At 36.6% G+C, this 25786-nt stretch overlaps 1 protein-coding gene across 2 annotated transcripts in view; it reads right to left on the reverse strand.

The window, feature by feature from the left end:
- CCSER1 (coiled-coil serine rich protein 1) overlaps positions 1–25786 on the reverse strand; it is a 628555-nt gene that overhangs the window by 46633 nt on the left and 556136 nt on the right. The gene's annotated exons all lie outside the window — the stretch shown is intronic.

Raw genomic sequence — 25786 nt, forward strand, 5'->3', positions numbered from 1 at the left:
GTAACATTTTTTTACCACAATACCCAGCTCCTCAAAAATGTTTGAAGATGTGAAAGCACCCTGAAAAGGGTAGATCTATCATTCCTGTTTAGAGAAAAAATAGAGAAGGTGAACATAAAAGAAAATCAGATTCTCCATCCAGCTGCCGTTTGCTATGTGACCTTGCCAACTGAATGTTGTACAAAGTGCAAAGTGACTGAATATCCAGACTTTCTGAAGCTGAAGTACCAGAATCTTTTTCCTACATGTGCGCACACCCCATGTACCTGCTCTTCAACGGATCACAGTATATGGGTCACTATTCTAGTAGTCTGAGATGACTTGAGTTCATAGCTAAGGAAGCAAGTAGCCTTCTCCATGCCCACCTCAATCCAGTATTACTCAGTACCACTCATTTCAAAGCTCTTCTACTAACTCTTGCAGAAGGTGCTTTATATTGGTAACCTAAGTGTTGAATGATTATCCTTCCATAGAAAAGGTGAATGCATTAATCTAAATGACCAGAAAAAACCAACCAACCAACCAACCAAACCCCTAAACCACCCTAAAATACAAAGAATTGCAAGTAAAAGATTAATATAGAAAGGGCCATGTCGTGAGCATCTTTTTTGAATATTCAACTAGCACTTTTCTCAAGCAAACTGCACACTAGGGGAGTGGGTGCTTCACAAGGACTGTAGTAGGTTTTCAACACACAGGTAAATTTGCACATCAGAAAAAACAGCAACAAACATTAAAAACAAATGTTTTAAGGAAGTAAAATATTTCCGTGAATGCAGTGTTGCATTTTATTTCTGAATAACAAATTTTACTCCTATCTCAAAGTATAATACAAGAGATTGACAGAGGTGCCACAAAGACAACCCAGTAAACATACTGACAATGAAGGATATCTCTGTAGCTTGGAGCCCTGAGATCTCTCTAATAAGCTCTGCTGAAACCTTCTTGATGGGGAGTAGTTAGAAGGACAAGGAAACCTTGATGGATGCAGGACAAAGAAAGAGTGATAAGGAGCTGACCTTCCAGAAAAACAGGAATCAGCAACAATTATTCTGGGAACTGATGCCCTACACCCGGTTACACCAAAAAGGATAAAAAGTAAATTGCTACCTCCCCGAAATGAGCTTCTCTGCACAAGTTCTCCTGGACAGCCTGGACCCTGGCTAGGGACACCTGGGTGACTCTGGACTTCATGACAGAGATCATCTTTAAAGTGAAACTTTTGTGTTGTTCATGAGACCCATTGCTAGGAGTGGTTTGGTGAATACCATAATGGTAACATCTCACCTAATATATTTACAGGCACACACACAGGTAAAAGTTCATAAATATATACTTGCTTCACTAGTTGGAATTCTGTAATAACTTTTAATATACACATATTTTCTTCCTAGCAGTAATTTTGTAGTGACTTTTAGTGCATGTGTATATATTTATTTGCTAATAGCAGTTTTTTAGTAATTTGTATTAAGGAAGTTCTCTGAAACCTAGACGCCCATGTCTTTGTGTATCACAGAATCCTAAGACCCCCAGTGTCATGATCTTTACACACCTGTAGGTTGGGTAACCCTCACAGGCCATGTCCATGATCACTACAGAACTGAGAAACTATTCATCAAAAATTTGGTATATATTCACTATTGATACTCAGGGCCAATATTTGAAGTTTATACTGACTATCAATGTTCTCTCCTGGAAACATCAACAGCAGGTCTGGACTAAGCATTTCACTTCCACCAGGGGGATCTTCTGTTAACTTCACTGTCAATTCTTTAGCAGACATTTTACAACCTCTTTGAAAATTTGTAGCATCATAGCCCTACAAAAAGCCCAACTATAATTTGCCTCACATTAGACTGTGAGAAACTCTGAAGTTAAAAATACACAAGTTGGTAAAGTCAGAAAATATTCCAAATATTATGAAAAAGAAAATTAGCTAAGTGAATAAATACAGCTTCCAAAAAAGCAGAATATCTAAATACAGATAGTCATTACTGTAAATCCTGAAAAAGTATTTGTGTGAAGATGATTAGAAAATATGCCACTCACTCTTTTATTACTCAATATTAAACCAGACATGGCATAATAATCACCAATACTGCTGACTGTTTGAACTGCTTTTACTCTATGCTGACTGTATTTAAAATAATCCTGCCTCCAAGAATCTCTTCCCTCAGAAGTGAAAATAAATGTTACTTCTGTGTACAGTTACTTATCCTCTCAAATCTTTTCATGAGCTTACTGCCTTACATCAAGGTCCTGAGCAACTTTCCTGGAGCTTCTGTACTCCCACCATCTCCAACACAATGATGGCTCTCTCCCTCAGGCAAGCTCCCTCTCTTTTACCCTTCCTCTTAAAATACTTTTTACCCATATTAACTTTTAAGCCTGGAGCTTCCTGGTATTTTTTGCACTTCCTTAACTTTCTTTTTCTGAGGGTCCCCTCGCAGTGTCCATATTCTAAGGGGCAGCAGCAAATCCATTGCAGCTTCCTATTTCCCTCAGCACCCCAAGTTGCTGCTCTTTGCAAGTTTGTTTTGTAGGTACGGGGAAGGCTCCTATCTCTCTAACAAAACAACATCCCTCCAGGAAGAATTCTGCCATAAACAGGCACTGAGTGCTTTGGTACTGGGTTTGACACTGCAGTATTTCACCTACTAAATCAGTCCGGAGCAAGGATTTGCAGGACGGAGCCCAGGGACTGCACATTGGATTCAGGGCAATGATTGGTGTGTGTTTAATTTTTTCTGTGTATTCATTATTTCCTTCTGATGAGTTTGATACAGGGTATGAGTGGAAGCCACATTATGAAATTAAAATAAGAGAGAGTAGGTAACAGAAAACTTTCATTCCCTGAACCACACTGAATGCTTCACCTATTTTTGCAAAAAATGCTATTTTCTAACCTGGAGATTATCTCTTAGGCTTGATGCTGTGACCTGGGCAAGACAGGTAACTTGCCAGAAGATCTCTGATCATAATTATCATGTTAGCCTGCACTTTTCTCACTGATACCTCCACATTTCTTCAGGGAGATACATTTCTTAATTTCAGATGGATTCAGGACACTCCTTCAATCATTTTTGTCAGTGGTTAGTGGATTAGGTTTCACTCAGCCTCCCTCCACACTTCTCCAATCTTAAGAATATTAATTCTTCTTACCAAGCCAGAGTGTGCCTTCTATATTTCAGGGATGAAAATCTGATACAAAAGCCCAAAGTAATCATGCTGCATGTATTTAAACCCACAACTATCAGAAACACAGTATTTCTAGTGCCAGTGAAAAAGAGGTACTGCAAGAGATACATCAGAAAAACCAACAACACTTGAAAATAAAGACATCTGCATTATTTTATGAAGGATAGAATGTAAATAACAAATTTCCTATTGTCAATCCCAGACTTTGTACTATTCATTCAGTCAGCTTGGAATTTGGGAGCTTTTTTCTCCCTTGGAAGTAACGTAACATTCTCTGGTAAGTGACCACACACCACAGCCCTGTGGGAGATTACCACAAAGTAAATCCATTTAACTCTGCCTGTTCTTTTATTTCCCCGAACACTTAGAAAAAAATTTATCTACTTGCCAATGGAAGGGCAGCATATTGATCGTTTCTCGGGAAAGTCGTTATGGGAATAATGATGGTTACTATAACTGACTACAGTTTTTTGTTCTCTGGGAAGGCAAGGGAGAATTTAGTTGGATGAACTGCCATAATGTTATGTTTCAGGTGCATTAGAAAAGTCTTCATATGTATGCAAACTATCTTTTTTTTTCCAAAGCACAGAAGATATAGTAACAATTCTGTACCCCAAAATGCTCTGCTGACTTGAGCAAAGAGGGTTGGGGGCGCAGGGAGAGAAGAAACAATTTATACAATGCTGATTAAGAAAAAGGAATTTGCATCCTGTCCAAAGACTCTCTAGGCTGACAGAAAAAGAACTCAATCAACTTTAACAACAGCTTTTGGCTTCTACAGCTAAAAGAAGGGAAAAAAGTTGCTGCGACATAAGCAGTGATGCGGTGTATAGAAAGGAAAGTCCTACAACACAGAGAAATACCTTCACAGCTGAGAAAACTATGTTTATACCAACATCTGTCTGAGGCCGCAGTCTTTTTTTAGCTACATACAGTTATTTCTATCATTGTTTCTGTATTCATGCAACTTAGTCAAGTATTTACTGCAATTTCTTTCAATGCTGATAACATGCCAAAGACTTTTAAACTTAATGAAAGTCTTGCTACTAAAAATGTAATTTCTGTAATTACTTGCAACTATTAGTAATAATTCCCTTTATGCTGATTTGAAGATGTATATCTGACATGCTTTCAAAGGCAAATTTGAATTAAAATTTGACACAAAATACAAATATTATGGAAAAGAGGAGGTTTTTTAATCTAAGTCTAAGAAATATTTTATTACCTTTTCAATAGGAAAAGATTTTTCAACAAAACACTAAGTAATGTATCTAATTAACAAACATCTTTTTCTTTATTTTGAAAATAATTGAATGCTTTGTACATTTTGGTGTGTAAACATTGTTCCCAAACATGGTAATCGTAAATTCTATTTTATAATTATTTTTCTGCATTCTTATTGGTCACAAGTAAGCTTTGTCCATAAATTATGGACAAAATTGTTTAAGTTGTATACAGGAATAAACAGCAATTTTTTACACAATTATGCATAATACCTTTTTTTTAATGTTGGGCTTCTTCAAATTAAAAAAAAATCCTATTCATTATCTGCAATCCAATATTGCCACCTGGACAATTTGAAAATGAAGCTGTTGATAAACAAGACTTGATGCTTCATTATCATCATTCTGTTTCTAAAGAAAAGACTTGCAAAAATAAAACAAATGCATATTAAATCCAGCCTAAACAGTAAGTACACTCAAATGCGAAAGCTAGTCTATTTTAATAATGCTGATGTGACGTGCGTACAGAATTAACTCTGAACTGCCAGGTTTTCCTAAAAATGAACTTTATTGTGGGCAGCTTTCTCCAAATGAATAATCTATAAAATATTAAGTAATTTATTTAGCAAAGCAAAACATAACATATATCTAAAATTCTAAAATAATTCTAGCATCTTCTAACTTCTGATGCTTTACCTGTTCTTGTACACTTCCTGAAACCAATGTTACAGATACCATCCTTAACAAGAGGTATCAGAATGCAATCCTTAACCATTTTTAGTCCAGGTATCTGACATACCTACACTTCTGTTTATTTCTACCAATATTAGTTGAAACTTTAAAAAAATGATTCACTTTCTTGGTAAGAGCTTCCTTAGGGTGTTATTTTACCAAACGAGATGTGAGACAGAAACAAATCTTCAATTTTGCCTTCCAGCTGCAAGTAAATTCCTACTGAGTCAGTTTTTTGTTATATAAATAAGGCAGGTAGGTGTTAAGTACAAAGAATAGCGCAGATGAATAAATTCATTCTGTGGAAAGTTAAATTAATTGCAATTCAGCAAATTTATTATGCCTATAACAAAGCTAGGTCTATTTAAGTTGAATGGGAAATATTGTATGTGAAGCAATTTCCTTCCGCTACTGTTTTAAAATTACATAAAACATACATGCCAAATTCATTTATTCTAAATGATGACTCACTGCAACCTGATAATACTTCTGACCTGTCATTTAGGCAATATCTTTCTTTATTCCCAGAAATCTCTCAAAGGCGTGCTGTGCAATGGCCTATATGCAGTAGCACTTCATCTTAAACGTATGTTGAATTTCAATGTGTTTCATTTCTTTGGTACAAACTAAGCTCAAAACTTTACATATGCAGCACTACCTTCCTTCTACTTCTGGAGAAAAGACAACACCACCTACCTCTCATGCTATCACAACACAAAGCTTAGACTTGCCCTTCTCTCTCCCCAAAAAAAGTTCCAAAATGTGATCCATTCAAGCATAAGTGTTCTGGCTTTATCTATATAGCTTAATATCATCTAAAAAAACCAACAACAACAAACCCCATATATTGGTTTGGGAAAATTGATTCAGTCTCAAATGAATCTATCCAATGGATAGATTTAATGCTGCTCATGCAAAAACAGTAGTTGTGTGCATCAGTGCTGAGTTTATTTTCGTCCATGTTCCCTTCACCAATATGAAAAAACTCCTAGGAGCCTACATGCCACTTACATAGCACTGAAGGATATAGTAGGCAAATAATTAGAAGGCTACATTTTTAAAAGTCAGAGAGTAATTTTGATAGAAAATATGGAGAAAAATTTCAGAAACTTTGAAATAGGCTTTTCTTTTTTCCCCTCTAAACAAAGAAATTTTTCTTAGCTTCTTAATAACATGAACAAAAATTCAAGCATCATTTTGATAAAAACATTCCCTGTTTTTTTCCTATTTACAAGACTGTATAAGTTTCACCAATAAGGTTTGGATGGAAACTGGAGCTATTTTCAATTTTCATTAAGAACTGAACAAAAAAGATCCATATATGCTGATCTTTATAAATCAAAATGATAGTCAAGTATTGTACTTAGCTTCCCAGGAAAGTATAGAAATTGCAACTTGAAGAAAGACGTGAAAAAAGAAGAGACTGGGGGTGACGCTGCATCACAGATACACCAAACTGGAAACAATACAAATACCTTTTGACGCTAGAAAAAACTTCAATCACTGTTTTTCTAAAGGTTACATCCCTTACACCTTTGCTGCCACCAAACTAAGTGTAGACCCCATTTTAGCTGCTCTGTTAAACACACATATCATATTAAGCAATGATGCCAGGGAAAGGAGCAGAGGTAAATGTGGTGCAAGTCAAGCACTGAGGATTGCCAGTGGTTGCAGGGGAATAGACAGGAGATAGCAGATCTGTAAATATAATTAATAAAATAAAACGTGAAAAAAACCCATGTACTTTTTGTTCTTTAAATCTCCCATCTGAGTTATACAAAAGAAAAGGGCTATTCTAAAGTCACAAGGAAATCTATTTAGACAAAGGTGTTCTCACTCTGTTTGCACACAAGCATATCCTTGGGTCAGCATGAAACATTTGTGAAATACAGCCATACTAACCAATAAGCCCATTCTGAGTCTTGTCAAGCATATATTCTCCTCATAGCGCTTAACATTATCCCTGTTGGTGTACCCATACTTGGAAAAAGTGCTAATACTCAGTAAATATCACATGTCAATTCTACTTAAAAATGTGCTTTATAAGTAAACCAATCAAAAGTGGGTTCAAATTGAAAGTACATTATTACATTTATTTTATAATGGAAGCATCTGATGCTACATTTTTGCTACAAATGATGTTCATCTTTGAGCTCCAGAAATCTATCTGTTCAACTACTGTCTTTTATTTTCATTGTCACTCAGTGCAAAGCCTTTTACAGACTACAGCATGCAACTTATTCTTAATGGGTCACCGCTCTGGAGCAAGGACACTACTAAACCACCACAAATATTTTCCTGGGTTGCATTGGTTTTGGTAGAGATAGAGTTAAATTTCTTCATTGTAGCTTCTATGGTGCTATGTTTTGGATTTGTGACCAAAATAGCGTTGATAACACAGAAATGTTTTAGCTATTGCTGAGCAGTGTTTCCATAGCATCGAGGCGGTTTCTGCTTCTCTCACTACCTCATCAGTGAGCAGGCTGGGGGTGGGCAAGAAGGTGGGAGTGGACGCAGCCAGGACAGCTGACCCCAACTGACCAAAGGGATGTCCAAGACCATATGGCATCATGCTCAGCAATAAAAGCTCTGGGGAAGAAGGAGGAAGGGGGGATGTTTGCAGTTATGGTGTTGGTCTTCCCAAGTACCTGTAACATGTGATGAAGCCCTGCTTTCCTGGAGATGGCTGAACACCTGCCTGCTGATGGGAAGTAGTAAATAAATGCCTTATTTAGCTTTGCTTGAGTGTGCAGCTTCTGCTTTACCTATTAAACTGTCTTTATTTCAACGTATGAGTTTTCTTACTTTTATCCTTCCAATTCTCTCCCCCAACGCACTGTGGGGACAGTGAGTGAGCGGCTGCGAGGGGTTACACCACAACACTGGTGCTAGCAATACTAGGCTGCAGTCAATCAGCATGACAGCACTTGTTACACCAATTTTTAGTATTTATGATATTGGCTACAGGTGGATCAGAGTTTTGTTATAGAGTTTGAGTTTGTCGTAATTGACCCAGATAGTTCAAATTAGTATCCTCAGACAATTTAACTATTATTGTTAGAGCGGAATGCCAAAAAACAAAAGTGGAAGCTACAATGTGATTTCACTAACAATGCTAGAAGTAGAACCCTTTATTTAAGCCCTTCAGCTTCAACCCCTTAATAAAACTGCAAAAATTACCCTTAATCTTTAAAATTTCTATGAGAACAGAGGAAAGCATGACCAGATTCTACTCAGCACTGTACAAAAAACAATCATGAAAATGGTTTATACCTTAAAGACCTCATAAATTTGAATGTTAAAAAAGTGCAACAGGAGAGACCTGTAAATTGGAGGACAGCCGCATTAAGTACTGACACCCAAGCAACCCTGTGTCAGATGGAAATCTGTCAGTAGAACAGGAACAGAACTGAAGTATGATACGAAGGATTACTCTTTAGAGAATAAACATGTATCTGTGATTTCTGATGTAGAGGGAAAGACAGCACAGAGGAGAAAGTGCTTCTTGTGAAGCTAAACAAAGGGAGAAGTCAACTCCTGTTTGGTTTTGCAGCATCGCTGCAGCAACACAAGTAGCTGATATAACTTTTAAAATTTTTTTGAAGTTCATCTATAACTGCCCATATTGCTGAGCTGTGGGTGCTTGCAGTGTATGGGCCTTGATTCACTGAGGTCCAAGCACTGAGGTGCCTGGAAGATGTCCTAAATAGGTATCACAGAGGAAAACATTTGAATGGGTGGCTATGCTTAGGATTACATTTTTTTACATGAAAAGGGGTTGCTGGAAATTGACTTGAGAGTTATTCTGGTATCACGCTATCACCCATAGCCTAGGTCTTCTGAAGAACAGCTGCTATTTGAATTCCCATTTTATTCAGGTTTGGTGACTTCCCAATCAAAAACTGCAAGGAGCTCTCTTTATCATATGATGCCAAAAGCTGTCTGGAAGATATTCAGGATTATATACCAGAAAATCAGAATATGGATATATGCTACACAGCTAACAACAAAGAAAAAGAGAGTCTGATTTATCAAGGAGGACTTAGAAGTCCTTGAGAAAGGAACATGACAGAAATGAGGGCAGAAAAGAACTAGTACATATGGTGGCTGAATACACTTCAGACAGCGAGTTCGTTAAAGGGATAGATTGTTGGCCTTATTCTCAGCAGAAAGAGCAACCGGACTATGAAATGACTGCACTAATAAAATAGCATTTTAAAAGGTTGAAATGATAGCAGTGTAAAATTTAAATTATCTAGAGAAATAGAGCCTAGATTGCATCTATTTGAAGTAATAAGACCAGGGGGCAAAATATGCTAGACTATCTGAAATGTGACTAAATTCAACATATACATCAAATTGCAAGGGAATAGAAATAAAGCAACAGAATAGGTGGGATTTAAGGCAAAGGAGAATCTCAGCACCACAAATTTGATTAAACAAAGAAGTTAAGTTAGGAAGAAGACATATACTGTCAAGGCTGGGTAGAGTTAAAATCATATGGAAGTAAACAGAATGAGGTGGAAAAGTAAGAATAAGTGAAATGGGAGGAATTGAGAATGATTAACTGAACATACAGATAGTATTGACACTTATTATAGGACTTGGAAAGTAAATAACACATTGCTGCAATGCCACAGTTCTGTGACATTTGGTTGGAAAGGTAGATTGACAAAAGGACTGAGAAAAAGTCTTACTGGAACTTATAAATATCAGTGAAGGAGGCTGAGTGAAAGATATACAAACAGAAATTAAATTAGAATCCCAGCATGGATGAGGAGGAATAAAAGCAGCCAGTCAAATGAAAATAGCACAGAAAATAGAGATGAATTGCAGGCAGGTCTTTAAAATACACAGGATATGAGCAGCTCGATGAAGAGACAGTGGGACCATTATGGGACAAGCTTGACATCGTGGTGACAGATAAAATCAAGTTGCTGAGAGGTTGCATGAATTCTCTGCCTATTTTTTAAACACCGAAAGCTGAAGGTGATCCCTAAGAGAGAGATCTTTCTGACAGAGAAATGCTTTGCTTACTATTTTCATTACCACAGGGCAAAAGAATACTTAATAATGGGGCATGACTTCAGGCATAGAGTAAATATTTAATACCCTAGAATCAATTAAATAGTTCAGTGTGCTGGTAACCAGGACCTGAAAGATGCACTGAAACAATCAGAAGGGCACAGGCCCAGAAATTAATGAAGGAAACACGTAAACCTTTAGCGAATGGTTTTGTCATTCACACACCGCTGAATGAGTTCTAGGAGATAGCCAATATGTGCAGATGTGTCCGCAGGTAAGGAAAAAACCCAACAAGATCGAGGTATGATTCTGTCTGCAGCTGCGAGGACACACTAATAGAGAGGATTATATACAAGATGCAGTGAAGTAAGGGCCAGGCAGACCAGATTCATGAAGACAGGATCACACCTGTCAGACATGCTTGAGTTCCTCCAAACACATTATTGAACTGGAAGGAAAAACGTGAAGTAATGGATATGATTTGTCTGAAGTGAAAAACTGTCTCACAGTGTAAAATTCACGTCTGCAGTGAGGTTTGATTGCTTATGTCAGAGTGCCACAACAGAAAAGAATTATTAAAATGAATTAAAGCCTACACACAGACAAAAAAAAAAAGGTCTTAGCAAGAAGCAATTATTAGAAATGGAGGAAGATAAAAAGTGAAGCTACCTGTGCTACAGAGCTTAGTCTTGGGTTTGGGATTTTATTCCTTACATAAGAGCATCCAGGGTGATGACATAATTTCCAAGTATGATGGAACCAAGGAAATCCTTTCAGGAAGCAGATGAAATATCTTCATTGACTAGGTAGGGTTAAGAGGTGAACTGAAAGCGTCTCCTTAACTGTCATAATATGCAGATGATAGGTCTCACAAGAAAATGTGCAGTAAATTGAAAATTATAACTACTATAAGAGAAGAGAAAGTGAATTATGTAGGAACAATGAAAGCCCTCTTCAAAAGAAGAGAGAGGTGGTAGTGCAAATGAGATTATCTTATTTCTGCCAGCTATAAAACAGCAAACAAACATACATACCCCTCCAGCCCTCAAACTCTGATAATTATTTCCAACCCACGCAAGCGTTACTGAAACAAAGTGATGCTTCCTATGGATTTCTTATGGAATAGTTCTTAGGGAAAAGTTGCATTGCTTGTTTTAACATATCTGAGATACCTTTAAATTAATTAGAACAAATATCAGTAGTCACATAGCCAGTCTTTTCCTTAATCACTATTTGAGCTTCTCCCACCACACTGATACGCATTACAGTTACGAACATGGCAATTAAAGTTGTGTTCGTATCTTAGAGACATGCACAACCAAGGGCTATCAGGACTCTCGAGTCTATTTTTTAATCTGGTCTGCAAGTTTTAAATCACATTGCAATTCAGTTTCATTTCAACCACAGGTAATTTTTCAGTGCTTTATAGACAGGAGAGGAAAAAAAAGTAAAAAGTAACCAAAGTTAAAACCAAGAGAAAACATCAGCTGCAGAAGGTTCTTGACTTCTACTTCTCATCCTTCAATCTTCTGTGAGGAGTTTAAGGAAAGACTGACTAAACTGTTTGCAACTAACTCTTGCTGATTGCTGTAAGAAAATAAGATCCATTTTTACGAACAGAGTAAAGCCTCAGATAATATAGTTAAAGAAGTGATCCTGCCCTGACAGCCGGAAGGCCCATAAGACCAGATAAGCTACATCTTTTATTTCTGTATTACTGTGCTAAATTTAGCCAAAGCACCTTTGAGAAGGGTGGATGTCTCAGGCAAACTTGTAAGTATAGCAGGCACAGTTTTTCTTCTCCATCCTTTACAGCCAGTTATAATTTTTGTAACAGAGAAGTTAGTGGTAAGAAAATTAAATCCAGCTCCACCCAAATAAAATGGTTTTAGGAAAATATATTGATTAAATTAAATTTTCATCAGAAAAAGTAAAAATAAATTGACTTCCTTTTCTGATAATGTAATTTTTTTCAGACACTGTAATTCTGATAATTTAAATCATTATTTAGATATCCTTTTTTTATTGCTGTAAAATATATTTGTGTAACACTATGATGATTTTAGCATAACATAAATGTGAAAAAATATTAAAAATCAAAAAAATTTCCTTTATGACTAAAAATATTCAGAAATTTTATTCTGTAGAAAATTTAATCTTATTCTTCCAGTTTGAAATGGAGAGTAAAGTTTCTGCATTTGATATTCCAGGTATATAAAAAGCATCACTTCTTCCTTACAAAGAATGCAAATCCTCACATAAATAGGTGTAAGGAAAAGTAAAAAGGATAGGCAACAGGAGTGACGGAAAATAAATAAAAATGGAGCACAGCAAGAAGATGAACTGAAACCAGGTATCAGTGAGAAAGAAGCAAAGGAGAAAGGGAGAAAGAAAGGCAAAACATGAAGAGAGAAAAACAAGTAAAAAAATGCATATGTCCAGTAATGCCAAAAAAAATTCCCATCTTCGTCATTCATTAGAAATCTGAGGCCAAAATAATTTATCAGAAACTGTGTGAGCATCTGCTTTTCATGATTAAAGAGGTGGAGTAGCCATTTTGTTTCTCTTCATTTATGTTAGCATAAGTAAGAGAAACATTTTAAATGCCAGGCTATGGAATGAGATTATATCACTGAAATCTCAGTGCAGAATTGTAAAAATATAATACATAAAAATATAATGTTTATTAATAGGAAGTTACATGTTATTTCTCTAGATTATCTCTCCACCTTTATTTTAAATCATGTATGTGAAGTCTGACATATTTTTGGTCTCACAACCCGTGAATATAAGCGTGCTGATTTTAAAGAGATAAATGGGTGAAAGTGGCCTGATTTGACGTTTTCCTGCATATCCCTTAAGGCAAAAGACACTACAGAACTTGCAAAGTGCCTAGTTTCTGAAAAGAGAAATTAAATCCTAGTAGCACTTTTACATTAAGTAGATAATTTTGCTATGAGCTAGATTTCTGTGTGAGATGTACACCCTTTATAAGGTCAAAAGAAGTGCCCCTCACTTAAATGTAGAATACTTCACATTTAGCAAATAATGAGCATTCTGCACCTGCTGTTCAACTGGGCATTAGATAACAGAAATTTAACTTTGGCTTCTAAATCACAGTATCCAAACTATCTGAGCCAGCACAGCCTGTTTAGTATTGCTGCTGCTGCTATACACTGGCCTTAAAATCTTGCTTTCCAAAACCAGGTGAGATTGGGAAACAATATAAACGACGAATTCTGGGAATTAAAGATCACCAATTTAGCAAAATCTGATATTATACTCTTATATAAAAAGGTCATTCATATCTGTGAATGCTGACTGACTTAGTATACTCAAGCTGTCTAGAATTAAACTATAAATCTATGTCCACCATGCTCAGTAGCAAACCTCTCCCCACATCACCGGCTTTCATGAAACCCTGATGATACTGAAGCCAAGGTGCCTTTTCATGTCATCATGCTGGAAAACATTTAATGTTCGGAGCAACATGAATGTTAAAATACTACTACTGAAAATACACAGTAAGACAAACAAATCAGGAACACACAAGTGTTTTCTACTTTATGTGGTACAGTTAATTAAGTACAATAAGCCTTTGTATATCATTTCCCATTTGCTTCTGAACATGCTACTTGAAAAGAAGAATTCCATTTTTTCAAGAATATCATCAGCTTGAGAGCAATTTAAGCTACATTAATGGTTGGCAGTCCTTTTAAGAGAAAAACAGCTTATGTCTATAGTGTTCATAACTCCTCATCTGCACAAGCCTGGAGAGAAGTATCATTTTCCAGATTATCACCCTGTTAGCACAAGAAAGGAGAAAGTATAATGTATCATAGATTATAAAATATAATTAAAGCTGGCACAGAAGAAACATCATTAAAATTATGTCAGCCTGCTGTAAAAAAAAAGGCTATTAATTATAATGGGGCGGAGAGATAAGAAGAAAGTGGCAAGTAACAAACTTATCTTTAGATGCTCCGATTAATTTCACCCATAAAACTGTCAGTACACCATGGCACATATAAATTCCATAAATAAAATTTGGATGACTTTGCAATGACTGCAGTCATGAATAATGTGACCACTAAGTATCCTAGGACTGCATATGAAGATTAAAGCCTAAGGTCACAAGTTATGATCGCAGAGCAAGTACTGAATGTGGTATTTGCATAACTGCTAGGATCAATTTTGAGCAGAAGTTACAGAAGAATCCCTGGAACAGGTAAAGATCTCTTTTCTGGCATAAAAGGAGTTTATGCAGACCATCATATACGTTATATTACATTATAGTATGTATTATATTACATAAAATCTATTCCTGTATGCAGCTGGAATCTTTATTCATTTGAACTTGCAGTAAAGCACTAAAACTGTACACAACTATGTTATGTATGGATGAGTGCATATAGCCAAGCTTCCTTTCTTCCAGGAAGGAGGAGATTGAACATAATGGAATAATTTCTTTTGAGCTAGGTAGGAAAAAATGCTGCACAGCTTTACAAATAACTATAATATACAAAAGAAACACTAAGGTTCAAGAAAATGAAACATTCTAAAATAAGTTAAAATAATTCTGAGAGGAAATGCTTCCAATATTTCTTTTAAATGCTGTAACACAAAATCTGTCACAACCTCGTCACCTTTCACTTTGATTTCACTTTTTCTACCTAGTTAAACTTACATTAGAAAGTCTTAACTTCTCCACTGCTCCATTATAATTTCAAAACACATCAGGAATTTCGCCATATGCTTTGATGAAGTGAGACATAAATACTACAGAAAATTTTGAACACTGTATAAAGTATTTATCTTTGTAGTAGCCTTATTTATCTGAGAAACTGCATCCATGAGGATCCCTATCAGAGACAATACTCATCCTTCAACCTTGGAGAAAGGGAAAAAGCGGTTTAAATTTAAAACCAAAGAAAACAACCCTACATATCACTTCAGGGGAAGATAACTTTCAGACACTTCCTTTGTTCAGCACAAAGTATTTGTTCTATGAACAGTGGAGAGTATCAAATAGCTCCAGCCCGAGATAAAACAGATTTGAATCTTTATATTAAAAAGAATGAATGTGAAGTCCCATATTTGGGCAAGGGTCATAACCACGGAGCTATACAATATTCTGAGATAAGACCCATCACTTTTTCCTGTTGGTATTTCTTCATTAAAAACTTGAAAATGTGCTAAAACAGGGACTGAAACACCAGCATTTAATTTCCCAAGTGTTCACAGCCACCTATATACCTTTTTTTTTCTTCCTTAATGACAACCCCCCCCCCCAACTTACTTGAAACAAATCACAGAAAAGAATCAACAGGAAAGTCTGAAAGTAAGTCACCTCATAATACATTATGACTCTATGGCTATGATGGGAGACAAAACTGTGATTTCAAATTCTTCAGTCAAAGAAAAAATTCAATCCAGGTGCCCATTGCCTAGGCTACACATTACCTAAACTGAGAGCGTGATGTCCTCTTGCCTTCTGGCACTGTGACTGACTTTATAGGGTTAGCATTACTTTTTTTTTTTTTTTTTGCTTTATTTTTATTTAAGAAATAAATAAATCCTGAAATGAAGAGAAACCACCAAACACACAATTCTGTTCTAAATAAAATTAACATTGGTCTTGAATTAAAAAGAACATAATTTCAAGTTTTTTATTTCAAGAAAAAATTGGGAAAATATTAATTTTTATTGGCTTGAAAAAAAGTTAGGTTTCCCCTCAGGGGAGGCTAAACGAGTACACTTTAGGCTAAAAAGGCAACTGAGAATGCAATGAAACAATTTCTGGAGTAACTGTAAGGACATGTTTTTACAGGCATGTCACTGCAGAAGCGTACTGCATATATATATGCACAAAAAATGCACACAAAACACATACAGAAATATGAGATTTTAAATCAACTTTCAGAGTAAGGAAAAATACAGCAAAGCTACAAAGTCCAATCCTTATTTTGTAAAGGAGTGAACAATTTAGCATTCCACTTTCATGTGATTATTCACATCCTAAAATAGTAATCTCTCCCATACAAACTTTTATCTCAAATCAAAATATTATTTATCAAACTTGTTTCTACAAACAGCTTAAACAGAACTTGAATTGTGATACACAGTGGACTCTTCTGTTTCCAATTTCCTACTCCCCAAAAATCAAAATGATTTTCAGAAAATCTGCTATTTATTTATATTTAATGAGGAATATGAAAGTGCTAACATATGCTCCTTTAAAAGAGTTCAGTAACTTAGGGATCTGCAGGGAGGGAATTAAATTTCTTTGCTCTGGGGTAACACCCAAGTTTTAATATAATCACTGATAACATAATTATCATACTCTAGGTAATATAATCACTAGATAATAATCACTGTTATAACAGCCTGCCATGTAGTTTTACGCTGACAAAGACCTGTCCATACGGGGCCACCTGCAGGACATTGGTACCCCACACATCATAATCTTCGCCAGGGAAACACGGGGCAACACATCACACCAGTCCTACATACCTTCAGCCTTCTGCATACCTCTATAACCCGGTGTTAAGAATTGAGGAAGACACCAATGTGGAAAAATACAACATTATGCATTTCCAAACGCAGCCCATAATGACTATTGCTCTATGAGGTCACATTTCCCACTTCAGAATTTGTCTAAATTTAAGTAAACTCTATATAAAATGTTTTATTCTGTCCATAATGGCATCTCTATCTCCTCTGACCTGAGATTACACTATGCACGAAATCTTCAAATGATTATACAACTTAATGCACCAAAATTATGAAAGTTTGGAGTTAACATTTTAATTCCAGCATGGAAAAAAGCAATCCAGATAATTAAGAAAGTTATTTTAGCTCTTCAATTATGCCTTGCACAAAAAACTCCCATAATTTTTAGAGTGCATTGACTTTACAAAATTCAAGTTGCCTGTAACCATGAGTGTTGGAGCGAGGCAGCCACTTCCACTCTGGTGACTGTGTCTTTTTTTGAGTTTCTGCAATGGTACCACACACTCACTGACCTTCATATTACTGCAGGAATGATGCTTGTACAATAAATCATTTTCCCAGCAAATACAACTTGTTATATCAAAACACATGGTGGCCAAAAGCTTTGCTCTTCCTTTGTATTACACCCAAGATTAGCAGAGTGTGCTAGTGCGATAAGCTGCAGTAACTAGGGCTAGATATACTACATAACCACTCTGAGAGAGACCTGAGTTCATTTGGGACAACTTCCTAACGTAGGTAATTTAAAATCCCTGAAGATGATTTGAACAAACACCAGAGACATTTCTCATTCTCCCTTCTCTTCCTTGACTTGCCTCCAAGCAATCTCCTTTCTCTTTTTTTTTTTTCTTTTTTTCAGTCTATCAATAGCTTGGGACCAAGATTTCTTCCTACTAACAAACATCAGAAATAAACAAAAGAAAATAGAAGGGATGCATCTGTAACTGAGGACAACAGGTATAAAAAAGAGTACCAGAGCAATTATAACTGGCATCTTCATTTAAAAAGGGACCTCTGAGTCGGGAACCAGTCATAAGTAATGAAACATGAAAATTAAAAAGTGTCCTCAATTGCTGTTATCTCTTAATTTACATTTTAAAGTTGAGTACAAATTATAGAGGTTTATAAGTAAAAAAAAAGTAATCAGAAGCTTAACTCTCTCCTTTCTACCAGGCTGTACAAAATGTATTTCAGTTTACCCTGCAGGAGTAGTCCTTCATTGTGTTATATGTACTTTTATAATGCTCTCATCACAGCAGTATCCACCCATATTTACATTCTGTTTAAGAAACACTTGCTCTCCTGGAAAAAGTTAAAGTGATCCCTTTATTCTCTGCAGTGCCTCATAAGAGTTAGGTTTCAAGTACTTTAGTCAGGGATAGAAGAGAAGCTCTCACTACTTGAAGACTTCTGCAAGAAATAATACAAACTGGAAACAAAATCTGCAGTTCAATACCAGCATGTCAGTGTAGGGATGCAGCCATGTGAAGTTCCTTTGCTTCAACAGAAGGTAATCGCAATACTTCAACATCTGACAGCACTTTTTTTCTTGAAGCCCTTTTGTGGTCTTCATGGCACTGAGACTTGAGTGGCTAACATATGTTGCACAATTGTGCCTGTCAAAGGATAAATTTTGACTCAAAAATTAATGTATTTATTCTCATATTAAAAAAAAAACAAACAAGAACAACAACAAAAAAAAACTTGATCTGGAGAAACAGCATCCTTTTAAAGAGCTGTGAACTGAGAATGAATGGCTGTCCCACTCCACGTCTACAGAAAGAGGAAAGGAGCTTTGCCAAGCAGAAGAGTGAACTTCTCTAATGTGTACATGTATTTCTGACATTAGGTCAGGGCACATTAGCAACACCATGCACAGATGTTCATGCAAAGAACAATGCATCCACCAAGGACTTCTTAGTACCTGCTTGTTTATGATTTGATAATGAAAGACCTTTGGCCATGTCAGATGGAATGTATGATGCACAATTTCACACAAACTACTTGGAAGGCTTATGTGAGAGCTAATTTTAAAAGTTCAAAACAAATCTGTGTTGTGCTTCTACACACCCTTCTATTCACACCATAAAACTAAAATGTTAGAGAAGACCATCTCCACTACAGATGCAAATAACAATTTTGCAGCTCATGACCCCATCTTTGAGAACATCTTACAGTTAAACATCTAATAAATCATAATGTTTTGCTACTATGATCTCTAACTCCTCAAATAACTGTCAAAAATGGAAGGGATTTTCTAGCAGACTTCTGCCTAACTAAAAGACTTTTCATTAAAACACAGCTTTCCATGATGTACTCTGAAAGTATTTTTTCCCAAATAATGCTATAAACTAAACCTTCATTTTATTGCCATGCTTGTACAGCTTTGTAGCTAGGCTATAGCTAAAAAATTGAGAAGAACACCTGGTTAAGATCTTTTTACCTGTTGCCAGGGCTAGAAGGCATCCTTACTAGAAACTCTAAGTATGACAAAGTTTTTACTACTTTTCTTCTTTAATAAATGTGAAAAGAACACTGCATACAAAAATGCTTAAATTCACTCTGAAACAGTATGTTGAAACCAATTTTGACTGTTTTCAGAATAATCTTATTAGCATTTTGCAATCAACACCACCACATTTAGGGGAAGACGGTTAAAAGAATAGCCGAACCATGTACCAAGGAAGTTCTGAAACACCCCAACATAAAATGCTAACTTTACAGCAACTTAGTAAGCAGACCTCTTTGTTTAGTTAGAAAAATACTGTCAGATCAATTCTTGTCAGAGTTTTCGACCTTCTATTAGAACCAAAGCACCTATTAGAAATGTGATTTGGCAAAAGGGTGTTTTGCTTAGTTTCTCTGTGTATTTTTCTGTATTTTGTTCAACTGCACAGACAAAATTCCATTTGTCTGGCCTTTTTATTACTTATGTTGGTACCACAGACATCCTTTTCTAATATTGTGAGTGACACTTCTTCACTAACACTAATTGATCTAAATAAAAGAGAAAAGCACTAGCTTATTGTACCTGTTGCAAATCATTGGTAAGGTGTATCATATTCTCATAACCTCATATATTTCTTTCTTTAAGGAAAAAGCATAAATAATAATGTTTACCTCAAATACTTGATTTATGCCTATTGGCTTTACATTATGTAGTATCAAGAATAACAGGAAACACTAAATGAAATAAAATATGTTAAAGTTTAAATGAGTGTGTCACTTTTTCTGGTGTTTTTTGGAAGACAACAAGAAGATCACCTAAGGGGCTGGTCAGGCTGGGTTTTTGCTGGCTTTATTACCCAGCAGATGGAATGGCAAATGTGTGACATACGGAGAAAGCTATCTTATATGCCAGTTTGTTAAACAGATTGTCTTCATCATCTGACCACTGTTAGAAAGGCAATTGAAAACCACAGGCTTCTAGCTTCTCCATAATGAATGTTAAAAATGCAAATATGGAGCCATTTCTCACCCTTCAAAATGACTGTCAAAACCACACAGTGAAAAACTCTGCACAAGTCAGCGTGAGATGGTATCCGGAACAATCCCTATCCTGAAATCCCTCCATGGGACCCAGTGAGAATTTACATCTTAAGAACGGGTCCTTGGTTCTCTTCTCGTGGATATACAGTGGGAAAATATTTCAGAAGTCTATCAGTGCACACAAACAATAAGCACTGCCTTCAAGTGAAAAAAAAAAAACCAAGAAAAAAAAAGGAAAAAAGTGCTCTTGGTCTGCACACAAGATCTTGGTGTTAGAAAATCAGGGAGATAATTTCTGTTGCATTTTATCATAGAATGGTTTGGGTTGGAAGGGACTTTAAAGATCATATAGTTCCAATCCCCCTGTCATGGCCAGGGACACCTTCCACTAGACCAGGTTGCTTAAAGCCCCATCCAACCTGACCTTGAGCACTTGCAGGGATGGGGCATCCACAACTTCCCTGGGCAACCTGTTCCAGTGTCTCACCACCCTCACAGTAAAGAATTTCTTCCTAATCTCTAATCTAAATCTACCCTCTTTCAGTTTAAAATCGTTCCCCCTCTTCCTATCACTACGTTCCCTGATAAAGAGTCCCTGCCCACCTCTCCTGTAGGCCCCCTTTTAAGTGTTGCAATAAAGTGTTCCCAGAGCCTTCTATTGCCAGGCTAAACAACCCAACTCTCTCAGCCTGTCTTCATAGGAGAGATGCTGCAGCCCTCATCGTCTTTGTGGCTCTCCTCTGGACTTGCTCCAACAGGTCCATCTCCTTCTTATGTTGTGGGCGCCAGAGCTGGGTGCAGTACTCCAGCTGGGGTCTCACAAGAGCAGAGTAGAAAGGCACCTCCCTCGACTTGCTGGCCATGCTTCTTTGATGCAGCCCAAGATGTGGTTGGCTTTCTGGGCTACAAGTGCACATTACCAGCTCAGGTTGAGATTCTCATCCACCAACATCCCAAGTCCTTCTCCTCAGGGCTGCTCTCAATTCATTCTTTGCCCAGCCTGTATTTGTGCTTGGGATTGCCTCAACCCTTGTTGAACTTCATGAGGTCTGCATGGGCCCACTTTTGAAGCTTTGTCCAGGTCCCTCTGGGTAGCATGCCTTCCCTCCAGCATGTTGACTGCACCAAAATAGCTTGGTGTTGTCAGCAAACTTGCTGAGGGCGCACTCAATCCTACTGTCCATGTCGCCAACAGAGATGTTAAACAGCACCAGTCCCAGTACCAAACCCTGATGCACGCCGCTTGTCATTGTTCACCACTTGGACTCCAAGTCATTGACTGCAACTCTTTTGAGTGTGACCATTCAGCCAGTTCCTTAACCACTGAGTGGTCCATCCATCAAATCCACGTCTCTCCAATTTAGAGACAAGGATGTTGTGCAGGACAGTGTCAAATGCCTTGCACAGGTCCAAGTAGATGATGTCAGTTGCTCTTCCCTTATCCACAAATGCTGTAACCCCAACATAGAAGGCCACCAAATTTGTCAGACAGAATTTGCCTTTACTGAAGCCATGTTAGCTGATGTGCTGATAACGTACTACTGTACCACACTGACAGGTTCTGTGTGTTAAATAGGTTGCACTACTACTACATTCTTATTATTTATAATAATGTTATATATTATCATATACAAATATATCAGCTTTTAGTGTGTCAAGTTGGTATGATCAGGTGATAACTGCAAGTAACATGGCAGTGTACAAGTGGTCAAATACTTTGATGCACCACATCTATACACAGTCTGATTTTCAATGTATTCAAACCAGTTAGTCTTGCAATATATTTAGATTAGAAAACAGGAGAAAGGGGGTTTGGAACTGTCCTCCAAGCAGAGAAGCAGGGCAGGAAAATGAATTGTTTTAAGCTGGAACTTGAGAAACTTATGGGAAGGACAGTGGAAGTCTGTACCACATTTTTATTGTGTGATTTGCATGCTTCTTTATTTCTGCTGGTTTTGCACAGGGAAACTTGTCGGCACTACGAACGAATACGTTTTCCCTTTTTGATCATAGTTTACCTTCCATTGCTACAACTGCTACAATTGCAAATAGGATGTAAAGGAAGATAAATGGGTATAACTTAGTGGTACTAACGTTTCTGAGGTACTTGATGAGCATCTGCTCTCATGCTTAAGAGTCAAACCAAATGCTACTTCTGGGGACAGCAGGGACTCCTTTGCTCCCATCAGGCTGGCAACACCGCCGAGGCTTTGGTACACTCCATGTGTTTATATACAGCAGGTTTAGTTATTGCAGACACCAACACTGCAGAGGCCTGGTTGTCCTCTTACCTAGGGGCATGTTAAAGGTTCCACTTTGAGCCTTTTACTACAGGTTTGAGACTGACAGAGACAGTTGCACTTATCCTGTGTGCAGGGTTGGGACTCTGTAGGCATCAATAGCCTTTTCCTGGACACTGTGTTCAGTAACGGATATAATAATTTTCCTTCCTGTGTTCCTATATAATGCAGTTATGTTTGTGTCATTGCTGAAATTAATATTTATATAATTTTTTTAAAAAAGGACATTTGAAATAGAACTGCTTATCCTCATTTGGAAATTTCATCTTTAAAGCTTCCTTGTTCCCCACAAGAGCAAGTCCTGAGAAAAGGACAAAATGCACAGCTATGCTTCAAAAAGTACTTGGGAGTATTAATGTGTAAGAGATGCAACTTTCCTGTGAGCCTACAGCAATCTCTCTAATGCATATGTTGCTTAGCATGTGAACAGTTGTAATACATTTTAAATCAAGAGAATAACATTTCCTTTCCCTCAGGGAATCTCAAAGGTTAGCATTGCTTCAAACACTTGCAAAGCAAGCTACATACAGCTCACAGTCACTTGGTTCAGAGCTGAACGTAAAGCGTCATTTAGATGTATTTTACTGAGAAATGTACTATTTCTTTCTAGCATCATTAAGCCACGAATGCAAACAATTAGCAGAACTACAAGTGCTGGAATCATGCTGTCTTACCATTTACATTAATACAGCCCAATGCTATTGACACAGTTACAGCCTGTGCCACTGGAAGGTGTTCATTAATTCACTCCGCTCATGCTCCTGGATAATATAATGTTTTGGGTTTTTTTAATTTCAATAACATTCCCACACTGCTTTCTTTGGTACATGCTTTAACAGAGCCTATGCCTTCAGAAAAAAATGAACGAAACAATTTAATTTGTCAGTTTCAAACTTGAGATGTTTTACTTTATGAAGACATTTAAAAACAAGCTATGTTATTTACTGCTTTTAAAGATCCTTCCTTTCAACTGTTTTCTGATTGCTCACAATACTTTGATACAATTATTCTTACTACTCTGCTTTTAAAGAAGGGGGAAAGAGACAAAGAGATTAAGTGAGTCTCTCAAGGAGCTGTCAATGAAAAAGAAAGAATAAGAATGAAAACTAATGAATACCTTAGAGGTTTTTTTAAAAGAATTTTTTTTTTTTTTTAACAAAAGTATTTGCTTCCATTGCATTTTTCTTAACAGACTGAAAACAAGAGGTTTCTTCTGAAAACTTTATGTATCTTTGGTTTTCAGATGAAGTATTTCTTTTCTTAATGAGGTCGTACAATTTTCTGCTGTGTAAGGAATACGGAGATATTTTCTGTTCTGCTATGTTTAGATTTGCAGTTCAATACTTCAGCTTCAGCTTCACACTCACAAGGTTTGAATTAGAGATGCTCCAGTAAAATGCACAAACACACCTAATGCCCGAATATCTTCTCTTTCAAATACTGACTGGTGCTGTATTTTCACCTATTTCCATGCATGAATGGAAACACTCTGTTTCAAAAACAACCCATGAGCTTGAGAGCTCATAAAATGTGACAGGTGAATGAAAAAGCCTGCTGAACCCAACAGGAGACTGCCAGGCTTGATGTGCACACTATGGCAATCTCCTGTACACTCTTGGAAATCACAGCGCAGAAATTGAACCTATCTGAAATCAAAGAAAGGCAGATATCTTCTCTTAATATAAAACAGAAAGAAAAATAAATATTGTGTGTGTAAGTTTGGATCCTAACAGCCCAATCTGGAGAACTATGGAGAACTGGGCAATCAAATGCCATTTCTTCTTTTGACTCCTTAGGTTGAACAGCTTTTCAATGCTTCTACAATGTATAAAACTGTTACAGTCCCGTATCAGACTCAAATCAGATATCCTTCGTGCAGTTATGGCAGAGATTATTTCTCATGTTTATTTCCACTGAATGTTTAGGATTATTTTGAAGCAAGACATTATGCACCATAAATAAAGATATCATAATCTAAAATATTATAAACTTCATGAAGAATTACTCATTCCATTCCCTCTTAAGTAGTGTATGTTCATAAACAACAAGAACCAGCAGAGATCCATAGGATTTGCATGAACAGTTTAAAGCATCTCAAAAAACAGAAGAAACCCAGAAGTAGAACTATCGTATTAAGTCTAATCTTTGATCCTAAATAAAGGTGAATTTTCAAAGTCACTTATGTGCCTCAAAGATTATATTTTTCTTTCATTTCCCCCTTCATATGTATTCTGTTGTTCATGAATCATAACAGAAATACTGCTTCCAGGTCGCTTAATTTATTTTGCAACCTTTTCTAAAGGCTAGATTTTCAAAGAAGCCTGGTGATCAATGCATCCAAATCTCACTGAAATAAATACAAACTGCACCAAACTTCCATGGCTTCCATCAAAAAATCCTGTCAGAAAATGGAAACAGTAATTGTCAGGTGACACAATTTATAAAACTTCATTTTTTCTAATGCATTGCATTGACCTGCAATAATGAATTCTCCTCAGGAGTGGAGTAGTAGTAGAGTTCACTGTCACTTGGAAAAACAGAAGTTGCTATTTGCAGTAAGAGGCCAGGTTAATCGTGAGGGGGAAGATAAATAAATAAATTTCTGTTTCTTCTAGTACACTAATTTATTGGGGCCCCAGCAGGGAATATTCATTATTCCAAATGCATATAACTTTTCTAGAAGGAAATAAGGAGATACTGTGTAACTTAGATGGTAACTGGTAACTTAACTTAGAAATACATCAATATTTGCCACTCAGTTAAGTGGCCTATAGTATCTCCACCACTTTAACAGTATTACCATTAGTTTTAACTGTAAATTAAATGTTTCCATCATAAATGATGACCCCTGAAAACTGATGCAACTGCAAGTAAACAACTCTTCTTACTTTGAAGCTGTTAGCATGTGCTATAACAGAAGGATTTATGCTAAGATGCTGCTAAGAGTACACCTTCATTTTTAGCTGGAACTGTAATTGTCTTTTGCCTTGTTAAACAGACATCCTACGTATTTTCCAATAGTTTAAATTAACTTGAGGAACTAAAAAAATAATAAAGATCACTCAATCCATTCATGGACACACACCTCACCTCCACTCCAAACTATACATACAGGACTGAGCAGAGCCACTTTTGTCTTAAAACATGGTTAGAATTCAGTGATTTTAGTAGGAGCTGCTTTAGGTCAGTGCTGAAATCATCTGGACATCTGACCTCAATTATTCATCATCAGATTCAGTACAAATTGTAACAGAGAAGAAAAAATGAGAAAAATAAATTCTCCCTGATTTTTTGAAAAAATCTCAT

This window comes from Numenius arquata, chromosome 5, assembly GCF_964106895.1.
Source record: "Numenius arquata chromosome 5, bNumArq3.hap1.1, whole genome shotgun sequence".
Classification (NCBI taxonomy): Eukaryota; Metazoa; Chordata; class Aves; order Charadriiformes; family Scolopacidae; genus Numenius; species Numenius arquata.